General features: G+C 43.0%; 1 pseudogene; it reads right to left on the bottom strand.

Annotated features, from left to right (window-relative positions):
* Window positions 1-6,674: 6,674 nt before the first annotated feature.
* LOC110123976 (interleukin enhancer-binding factor 2 pseudogene) lies at window positions 6,675-7,864 on the bottom strand (annotated as a pseudogene).
* Between the last annotated feature and the right edge of the window lie 2,902 nt (window positions 7,865-10,766).

Here is a 10,766-nt window from a genome sequence, read left to right as displayed (position 1 = left end):
AACCTCTGACCCATGCAACAACATGGAGGAGCCTTGAGGACATTATGCTAAGTGACATAAGCCATTCACCAATATACAAATAATGTGTGGTTTCATTTCTGTGAAATCAAAGGAGGAGTCAAAGCCATGGAGACAAATGCAGGATAGTGATTGGCCAGGGCCTGGGGTTGGAGAAGGCAATGGCAACCCACTCCAGTACTCTTGCCTGGAAAATCCCATGGACGGAGGAGCCTGGTGGGCTGCTGTCTATGGGGTCGCACAGAGTCGGACACGACTGAAGCGACTTAGCAGCAGCAGCAGCAGCAGCAGGGCCTGGGGTGAAGGAAGTTATTGTTAAATGAGGGCACAGTTTTAAAATGTTTTAGACTCTCCAGAAAGCAGGAATAGAAGGAACATACCTCAACATAATAAAAGCTATATATGACAAACCCACAGCAAGCATCACCCTCAATGGTGAAAAATTGAAAGCATTTCCCCTGAAATCAGGAACAAGACAAGGGTGCCCACTCTCACCACTACTATTCAACATAGTTTTGGAAGTGTTGGCCACAGCAATCAGGGCAGAAAAAGAAGTAAAAGGAATCCAGATAGGAAAAGAAGAAGTGAAACTCTCTCTGTTTGCAGATGACATGATCCTCTACATAGAAAACCCTAAAGACTCTACCAGAAAATTACTAGAGCTAATCAATGAATACAGTAAAGTTGCAGGATATAAAATTAACACACAGAAATCTCTTGCATTCCTATACACTAACAATGAGAAAACAGAAAGAGAAATTAAGGAAACAATACCATTCACCATTGCAACAAAAAGAATAAAATACTTAGGAGTATATCTACCTCAAGAAACAAAAGACCTATACATAGAAAACTATAAAACACTGATGAAAGAAATGAAAGAGGACACAAACAGATGGAGAAATATACCGTGTTCATGGATTGGAAGAATCAATATTGTCAAGATGGCTATACTACCCAAAGCAATCTATAGATTCAATGCAATCCCTATCAAACTACCAACGGTATTTTTCACAGAACTAGAACAAATAATTTCACAATTTGTATGGAAATACAAAAAACCTCGAATAGCCAAAGTAATCCTGAGAAAGAAGAATGGAACTGGAGGAATCAATCTGCCTGACTTCAGACTCTACTACAAAGCCACAGTCATCAAGACAGTATGGTACTGGCACAAAGACAGAAATATAGATCAATGGAACAGAATAGAAAGCCCAGAGATAAATCCACGAACCTATGGTCACCTTATCTTCGACAAAGGAGGCAAGGATATACAATGGAAAAAAGACAACCTCTTTAACAAGTGGTGCTGGGAAAACTGGTCAACCACCTGTAAAAGAATGAAACTAGAACACTTTCTAACACCATACACAAAAATAAACTCAAAGTGGATTAAAGATCTAAATGTAAGACCAGAAACTATAAACTCTAGAGGAGAACATAGGCAAAATACTCTACGACATAAATCACAGCAGGATCCTCTATGACCCACATCCCAGAATTATAGAAATAAAAGCAAAAATAAACAAATGGGACCTAATGAAACTTAAAAGCTTTTGCACAACAAAGGAAACTATAAGCAAGGTGAAAAGACAGCCCTCAGAATGGGAGAAAATAATAGCAAACGAAGCAACAGACAAAGGATTAATTTCAAAAATATACAAGCAACACCTCCAGCTCAACTCCAGAAAAATAAATGACCCAATCAAAAAATGGGCCAAAGAACTCAACAGACATTTCTCCAAGGAAGACATACAGATGGCTAACAAACACATGAAAAGATGCTCAACATCACTCATTATCAGAGAAATGCAAATCAAAACCACAATGAGGTACCATTATACACCAGTCAGGATGGCTGCTATCCAAAAGTCTACAAGCAATAAATGCTGGAGAGGGTGTGGAGAAAAGGGAACACTCTTACACTGTTGGTGGGAATGCAAATTAGTACAGCCACTATGGAAAACAGTGTGGAGATTCCTTAAAAAGCTGGAGATAGGACTGCCATATGACCCAGCAATCCCACTTCTGGGCATACACACCAAGGAAACCAGATCTGAAAGAGACACGTGCACCCCAATGTTCATCGCAGCACTGTTTATAATAGCCAGGACATGGAAGCAACCCAGATGCCCATCAGCAGACAAATAGATGAGGAAGCTGTGGTACATATACACCATGGAATATTACTCAGCCATTAAAAAGAATTCATTTGAATCAGTTCTAATGAGATGGATGAAACTGGAGCCCATTATACAGAGCGAAGTAAGCCAGAAAGATAAAGACCATTACAGTATACTAACACATATATATGGACTTTAGAAAGATGGTAACGAGAATACTATATGCAAAACAGAAAAAGAGACTCAGATGTATAGAACAGACTTGTGGACTCTGGGAGAAGGCGAGGGTGGGATGCTTCAAGAGAACAGCATTGAAACATGTGTATTATCTAGGGTCTAACAGATCACCAGCCCAGGTTGGGTGCATGAGACAAGTGCTCGGGCCTGGTGGACCGGGAAGACCCAGAGGGATCGGGTGGAGAGGGAGGTGGGAGGGGGGACTGGGATGGGGAATACATGTAAATCCATGGCTAGTTCATTTCAATGTATGACAAAAACTACTGTAATGATGTAAAGTAATTAGCCTCCAACTAATAAAAATAAATGAAAAAAAAATAAATAAAATGTTTTAGAGATTGGCTATGTAAAAATGTAGATATACTTAACATTATTCAACTCCATACGTGTTAAGTTGGCCAAATTTACATTATATGTATTTCACCATCATTTAAATAAATTGCTGCCCATGATAAATAACAGAACCTGCTTCACAGTTCCTGGGTGCAGCAAACCCCAAAATGACTGAATATGTCACCATGTCTTCATCTCCATGTTTACCAAAATCTGTGGATGTTCAAGTCCCTTACAGTTGCCCCAAAGTCAGCAGAACAAAAACCCATAGATCCAAAGGGCCAGCAGTATACAGGAGACTGAAATCAGTGGTCCACATCATAAGCCCTATACAAGGGTTGTGGTTGTGTTGTGTGCCTAGTCGCTCAGTCATATCCGACTCTTCACGTAAGTACCCTCTAATATTATTTGAACATGAGTAAAAATTGTCTTAGAGCCTCAGAGCACTGATCCATCTCCCCTACCTTTCCTTACACACACACACACACAGCACAGACACTTTCATCTAGAAAATGGGTCTCTCCACCCTCAGTCAGGAGCCAGGCTGACCCCTGCACTCTGGGGTTGCAGAGGTCTCTTTGGGAGGATGTGAACTCAGCGCCCAGTCTCCTACAGAAGAGGGTGACCCGAGACTTACTGGATCCTTGGAGCAGAGCCTGGAGCACTGGGTCAGTCAGGGAGGCTGAGGTTAAGCCATGCAGGGCTGGAGCTGAGACATCTCCAAGAACCGAAGCGGGGAGTCCTGAGCACAGAAGACAGTCCTCACCCCTGGGTTGTTGGGGTGGAGATGGGGCTGGGCGGGCGGGGAGCATCTGCAGTGTTGCTATCAGCCTTGACTCCTCTGTGGTTACCCTCAGGGGGGAGGTCCTGAGAGGGTTTGTGTGTGTGCGTGCAGTAAAATACCCACAACATAAAATTGACCATTATAGCCGCTTTAAGTTTCCAGTTCAGCCACGTCAAATACCTTCAAATTTTGTGTAACCAAACTCCAGGACTTTTTTCATCTGGCAAAACTTCAACTCTGTACACATTCATCAAAAATTCCCTCTTCTCCTTTCCCAGTTCCTGACAATCACCATTCTACTTTCTTTCTCTATGAGTCTGACCACCCTAGGTTCCTCATTTAAGTGGAATGATGTAACATTTGTCCTTTCCTGTGAGATTTATATCACTTAGTAGAATATCCACTCGGTTCTTCTCTGTCATAGCATGTGCTAGATTTCCTCTCCTTTTTAACACTGAAGAATATTCTCGTACGGGTATACACATTTGGCTTATCCATTTCTTGGTCAATGAGCATTCGGCTTGCTTTCATGTTTTAGTTATTATGAATAATGCTGCAATGCACAGGAGTTTACAAATGTCTCTTCCAGGGTATGCTCTCAATTCTTTCAAGTATATCCTCAGAGGTAGAATTGCTGGATCACAAACTTCTAAGATTTTTATCTGCTTGTGATGGAGAAGATGAAAACATATGGAGAAATGGGGAAGTCATTTTGGCTTATCCATGGCTTAGCCTGAACTGTTTGTGAACTAAGACAGCCTGTCTGACCCTCACAGCTCATCTGCTTTAACTATTGAGGTAAAGAACATCTGTTTTGAAGATAAGAATGAGCAACTCCCTTCTCATGGAGTCTGTATTAACACTCCCTGTGAGATAAGGTTCCCTTCCCAGACACCAGGGAACTGCTGTCTTGCTGTCTCTGTACTAAGTCTCTCTCTTTTGTTTTTTTTTTTTTTAATTTTATTTTTTTCCATTTATTTTTATTAGTTGGAGGCTAATTACTTTACATCATTGCAGTGGTTTTTGTCATACATTGAAATGAATTAGCCATGGATTTACATGTATTTCCCATCCCAGTCCCCCCTCCCACCTCCCTCTCTACCCGATCCCTCTGGGTCTTCCCAGTCCACCAGGCCCGAGCACTTGTCTCATGCACCCAACCTGGGCTGGTGATCTGTTTCAACCTAGATATACATGTTTCAATGCTGTTCTCTTGAAACATCCCACCCTCGCCTTCTCCCAGAGTCCACAAGTCTGTTCTATTCATCTGAGTCTCTTTTTCTGTTTTGCATATAAGGTTATTGTTACCATCTTTCTAAAGTCCATATATATGTGTTAGTATACTGTAATGGTCTTTATCTTTCTGGCTTACTTCACTCTGTATAATGGGCTCCAGTTTCATCCATCTCATTAGAACTGATTCAAATGAATTCTTTTTAATGGCTGAGTAATATTCCATGGTGTATATGTACCACAGCTTCCTCATCCATTCATCTGCTGATGGGCATCTGGGTTGCTTCCATGTCCTGGCTATTATAAACAGTGCTGCGATGAACATTGGGGTGCACGTGTCTCTTTCAGATCTGGTTTCCTTGGTGTGTATGCCCAGAAGTGGGATTGCTGGGTCATATGGCAGTTCTATTTCCAGCTTTTTAAGAAATCTCCACACTGTTTTCCATAGTGGCTGTACTAATTTGCATTCCCACCAACAGTGTAAGAGGGTTCCCTTTTCTCCACACCCTCTCCAGCATTTATTGCTTGTAGACTTTTGGATAGCAGCCATCCTGACTGGCGTATAATGGTACCTCATTGTGGTTTTGATTTGCATTTCTCTGATAATGAGTGATGTTGAGCATCTTTTCATGTGTTTGTTAGCCATCTGTATGTCTTCCTTGGAGAAATGTCTGTTGAGTTCTTTGGCCCATTTTTTGATTGGGTCATTTATTTTTCTGGAGTTGAGCTGGAGGAGTTGCTTGTATATTTTTGAGATTAATCCTTTGTCTGTTGCTTCGTTTGCTATTATTTTCTCCCAATCTGAGGGCTGTCTTTTCACCTTGCTTATAGTTTCCTTTGTTGTGCAAAAGCTTTTAAGTTTCATTAGGTCCCATTTGTTTATTTTTGCTTTTATTTCTGAAATTCTGGGATGTGGGTCATAGAGGATCCTGCTGTGATTTATGTCGGAGAGTGTTTTGCCTATGTTCTCCTCTAGGAGTTTTATAGTTTCTGGTCTTACATTGAGATCTTTAATCCATTTTGAGTTTATTTTTGTGTATGGTGTTAGAAAGTGTTCTAGTTTCATTCTTTTACAGGTGGTTGACCAGTTTTCCCAGCACCACTTGTTAAAGAGGTTATCTTTTTTCCATTGTATATCCTTGCCTCCTTTGTCGAAGATAAGGTGACCATAGGTTCGTGGATTTATCTCTGGGCTTTCTATTCTGTTCCATTGATCTATATTTCTGTCTTTGTGCCAGTACCATACTGTCTTGATGACTGTGGCTTTGTAGTAGAGTCTGAAGTCAGGCAGATTGATTCCTCCAGTTCCATTCTTCTTTCTCAGGATTACTTTTGCTATTCGAGGTTTTTTGTATTTCCATACAAATTGTGAAATTAAGTCTCTCTCTTTTGAAACCTTGAAGAAATGCACCCCATCATGTTGTGAGTTCTTTGTTTGGATGAGGTGTAAGATGATGCTGGACACTACCCTTCAGCAGAGCAGTTCCTCAGAGCCATAGGGACACTGTCTCCCTTACAATAGTCCTCAATTTGACTCAAAGAAAACTCTTTCCTATTCTTTTTTTTTTTTTTTCCCTACTAGGAAGTACTTTAATCTTTTTTCTTAGAAAAAAAAATCCAAACACTAACAGTTCACAACATTTCAACAACAAAGTACTGGCTGAGAGAGGTTTCAGGAGCTGGGGATTCTAGAATATTAGGAAGAAAAGTTGGTATCTTGCTTCACTGTAGATGAATGGCACAGCTCATAAACGGGAGATTTCCGATTACTAAGATAGTTTCAGAACCCAGTGGAATGACACTTCCTTCTAAGTCTTTCTTTAAAAATCTTCCTTCCTGTCTCCCTTACTTCCTCAGAAATGCCACCACACAAAGCCCAGTAGCAGTCAGCTTAGGCTCCAGTCTTCCCCCTGGGTAAGAAAGGGGGCGGTGAAGAGATAAGGAGGTCACTGCTGAGTCTCCATGCTTTCCTCTTCCTCCCCTTGAGGTGGCTCTTCTGTTTTCTCCTCCTCTTCCTCTCCTTCCTCCTTCTCTGGTGGCTTCTCATAAGCCTTTTCTGAAGGTGTCACTATCACTCCATCCCAGGTAGATATTTCAGAAGCAAGATAGCTGGCATCACCCTCCTGGCCGAGGATCTTCGTAAAGCCACCATGTGAGAGGATTCGGACCAGAGTCTGAGCTGTGTAGCAGACCATATCCTGCTGTTCGACAGTCATGACTGTGTGTACTCTGAACTTGCCCCTCTCACAGGGGTCTGTGATACCCACCGACCCTGGCAGGAACAGTCCTGCAGCCAGAATCTGCAGGCATCGTCTGTATGCCACATTTAGGGCCACAGGCTGTCTGGTGGGATTGTTCATCACAGCATAGTGTCCAAGTAGGTCAAGTATCCAAGGAGTGAGGGGCTCAAAGCCAGGAAAACGCATCCTCAGGTCCTTCTGCAGTCTGATGAGAACTTTAACTGTGGACTGAGAAGCATTTTCCTCAAACCAGTGGGCATGTCGGATGGCTGCTAAGGCACTCTGTAACACCTTGATATCCAAGTGGAGTTCTGGGTCCAGTTTTCAGAGGTTTGGTGGCACTGTTGTAATGAGAATCTTCACTGTAGCATCAGAAGAGCTGATTTCAAAGCCAGTTTCATTGGTCAGCATGGTCAAAACTTCAGAAGGATCCTGTGCTCTTAGGCTCTCCACGACCTTGTTTCCTAGTGCAGCTTCCAATGTTGGCAAAATCTTTAGGATTACCACCAGGTCAGCCACATTGTGTCCTGTAGTCATCGTTCCCTTTTTATATGATCCGACTTGTCGGACTTCTTCAATTTGCACTTCAAATGTCCCTGGAGCCACAATCAAATTGTTAATCACATTGTTTATTTTTGTCACCAGGGAAAGGATAGAGGCCTGTTCAGCAGAATTAGGAGCAAGGTCCTGATTCCTCTTCAACAAGGCCTCACTGAAGGAAGTTTCATCAGGTGCTGGCTTGACCCGGGGAAAAGCCATTTCACACAAATAGAAGTCAAACGGAATATGTGGCACAAAGGGCCTGAACCCTCCTTCTGGGCCTCCTCTGGAACCAAAGCACCCGCCATGACCTCGGCCTCTGTCACCCCTCATGGTGTCCTAGATCCTGAACAATGGAGGCCCTCTTTCCTATTCTTATTGTAGATTGTTTATTGCTTATTTCTGTGGACATGAATTCATTTGATCATCAAGGATCCTGAGAAGTAGGGGCTGTTAACCCGGGGACCACACTCAACCCTCCTCCTTCCCATTCCTTTTACACAACTCAGCCTCTCACATTCTGCACATGACCTGAGAGACTCCAGTGTGGGGGAACTCCCAAGTTCAGCTGTGTGCCAACCAGAACATGGGGGCTTAAAATCTCTGCTGTTAATTCAAGCAACAAAAGCATTTAACAAGCATCACACCTGCATCCAGCCTTGCACAAAAGGATAAAGAGGATAAAGGGAAGGTGTCCTCTCGTCCACTTCTTCAAGGAGTTCTGTTTGTTGGGAGAGCTGAGCACCATGGCAGGGAAGGGAAATAATGTAAGCAGTCATGAGCTTTTCTCTTGAGGAAGGAAAATGTCAGAGCAGGAAGTGGAGTGGTAAGGGGACAGAGGTACTGGTGAAGGGTTGACTAGATTCTGGTCTGCATCAAGGGACTCTCATGCTAAAACACTGGGCATGTGTGTGTGTGTTCAGTCATGTCTGAGTCTTTGAGACTCCATGGACTGTAGCCCACCAGGCTCCTCTGTCCATGGGACTTCTCAGGTAAGAACAGTGGAATGGGTTGCCATTTTTTTACTCAAAGGGATCTTTCCCAACCCAGGGATCAAGTCCATGTCTCTTGCGTTTCCTGAATCAGCAGGCGACTTCTTAGCCACTTGAGCCACCTGCAAAGCCAAAACACTGGGCACAGACCATCAAAACTGAATTAAATGTAGTGATTGACTCTTACAAAAACTTTTTTTTTAATTGAGTTATAGTTGACTTACAATACTGCAAATTTTCTTAGAGCCAACAATGCAAGGTGGAATAAAGTGTCTTAAGCTGTTGTGGAGAGTTTAGACATTATCCATTACAACAATAAGCGTCTAAGAGACAATGCCTCCACAGACAAACTGCAGTTCTGCTCATCAGTTGTGAAATATTCAGGCTATTTCATATCTAAGGAAGAATGCTGATTGATTCTGAAAGAATTAAGGGAACCCTGGCTTTCTCAGTCCCCGATCACTCGGGGGATTTCTAAGTCTAACCAGATATGGAGAGAATGAGTACTGAGATATCCCTGCATTGCCCACCCTCTCTATGTGCTACTAAATTCTACCCAACCAGACCCAACTGAATGAATGAGAGAAGGAAAACAGGCTATCGATGCTTCAATATCTGCAGTAGCCCAGGCTCTAGCAGTAGGCCATCCTAACTATAAATTGCCACGTTTAATCATTGTGCGTGAAGATAGAGGACTCACCCTGGGTGTGTTAACTCAGAAACATGGTGACCAGCATTGATTCATTGGCTATTCTAGCCCAGCAGTTAGATTTGTAACTGATTTCTAGTTCAGCCACTCGCCACTCAATAGACAATAAAGCAAGGAACAAGCTTCTGCAGAGAAAAAAGATGCTTTATTCCAGAAAAGCCAGCTGTCTCAGGAGAAGGTGGATCTGTGTCCATGCCGGTTCTGTGCAGCCATGACAATCTGTAAGTGAAAGTCTCTCAGTCGTGTCTGACTCTTTGCGACCCCATGAACTATACAGTCCATGGAATTCTCCAGGCCAGAATACTGCAGTGGGTAGCCTTTCCCTTCTCCAGGGGATCTTCCCAACCCAGAAGGATGGAACCCAGGTCTCCCACACTGCAGGCAGATTCTTTACCAGCTGAGGCACAAGGGAATCTTTAAAGGGAAGATGATTAAATGCCTCAGTTAATCCTTTAGGCAGGAGGTCAAATTCCCTCTCATTTCTCCATTGCTACAAGCCTGCTGACTTCTCCCGGTCTTCCCTGGGACACTATCTGACTTGGGAGATCCACCTGAAACTGGAGGTTCTCTTCCCCTTGTGGTCCACCTGAAAATTTACTAAGGGGAACCTAGGGGTAGAGAGTCAGTCATTCTTAAACTACTTAATTCTTCATTCTTACTCCTTATAATCCAGGAATTAGCAGGTTAGGTGAGGTGTTGTGCGTAATTAGAAAAGCAGAAAGTTAAATGTTGCCTAATGATCTCATCTTTACGATTAAGGTCTAAGGAAAACAGGGATGAGCAAACAGAAATGGGCAAAGGAGTGGCTTACAGTAGGTATATTGGGGTTTTTCAGACAGAATTCTAAGCACACTGACTAGACTGCAGTGTAGTATAAGCATAACCTTTATGTGCACTGGGATACTTAAAAAAAAAAAAATTTGTGACTTTCTTTTATGTCAACTCTGTAGAACCAAATCAGTAATATCTCCAAGACTTTCCTGGTATCTCAGACAGTAAATTATCCACTTCCAATGCAGGAGGACAGGTTTGATCCCTGGGTCAAAAGGATCCCCTGGAGGAGGGCATGGCAATCCACTCCACTATTCTTGCCTGGAGAATCCCATGGACAGAGGAGCCTGGTGGGCTACAGTCCATGGGGCCACAAAGAGTCGGACACAACTGAGAGACTAACACTTTCACATGCCTGTATGAACTCTCTGCATTGGGTCATACTATTTAATTGTTACAGAAAGTGCATCATTTTCTGTCCTAGAGAATTACCCACATTCTGGTTTGGCTGATTTTCTTTTGGTGGGGGAGGCGCTGGCTGTGAGGCATGTGGGTTCCCCAACCAGGGATTCAACCTGTGCTCCCTTGCAATGAGGAAGTCCCTGGGTGACCAGGTTTTCAGCTGAAATGTGAATTTATCCCTAATGTCTGCTCTGAGCTCCTAGGTGATCCAGGGTGCAGGCACGCATGCTTAGTCACTCAGTTGTGTCCAACTCTTTGCAACCCCATGGCCTGTAGCCCACCAGGCTCCTCTGTCCATGGGATTCTCCAGGCAAGAATACTGGA

Source organism: Odocoileus virginianus, unplaced genomic scaffold (assembly GCF_023699985.2).
Source record: "Odocoileus virginianus isolate 20LAN1187 ecotype Illinois unplaced genomic scaffold, Ovbor_1.2 Unplaced_Scaffold_36, whole genome shotgun sequence".
Classification (NCBI taxonomy): Eukaryota; Metazoa; Chordata; class Mammalia; order Artiodactyla; family Cervidae; genus Odocoileus; species Odocoileus virginianus.
The sequence above is the reverse complement of the archived record's forward strand: the minus strand, read 5'-3'. Positions and strand labels throughout refer to the sequence as shown.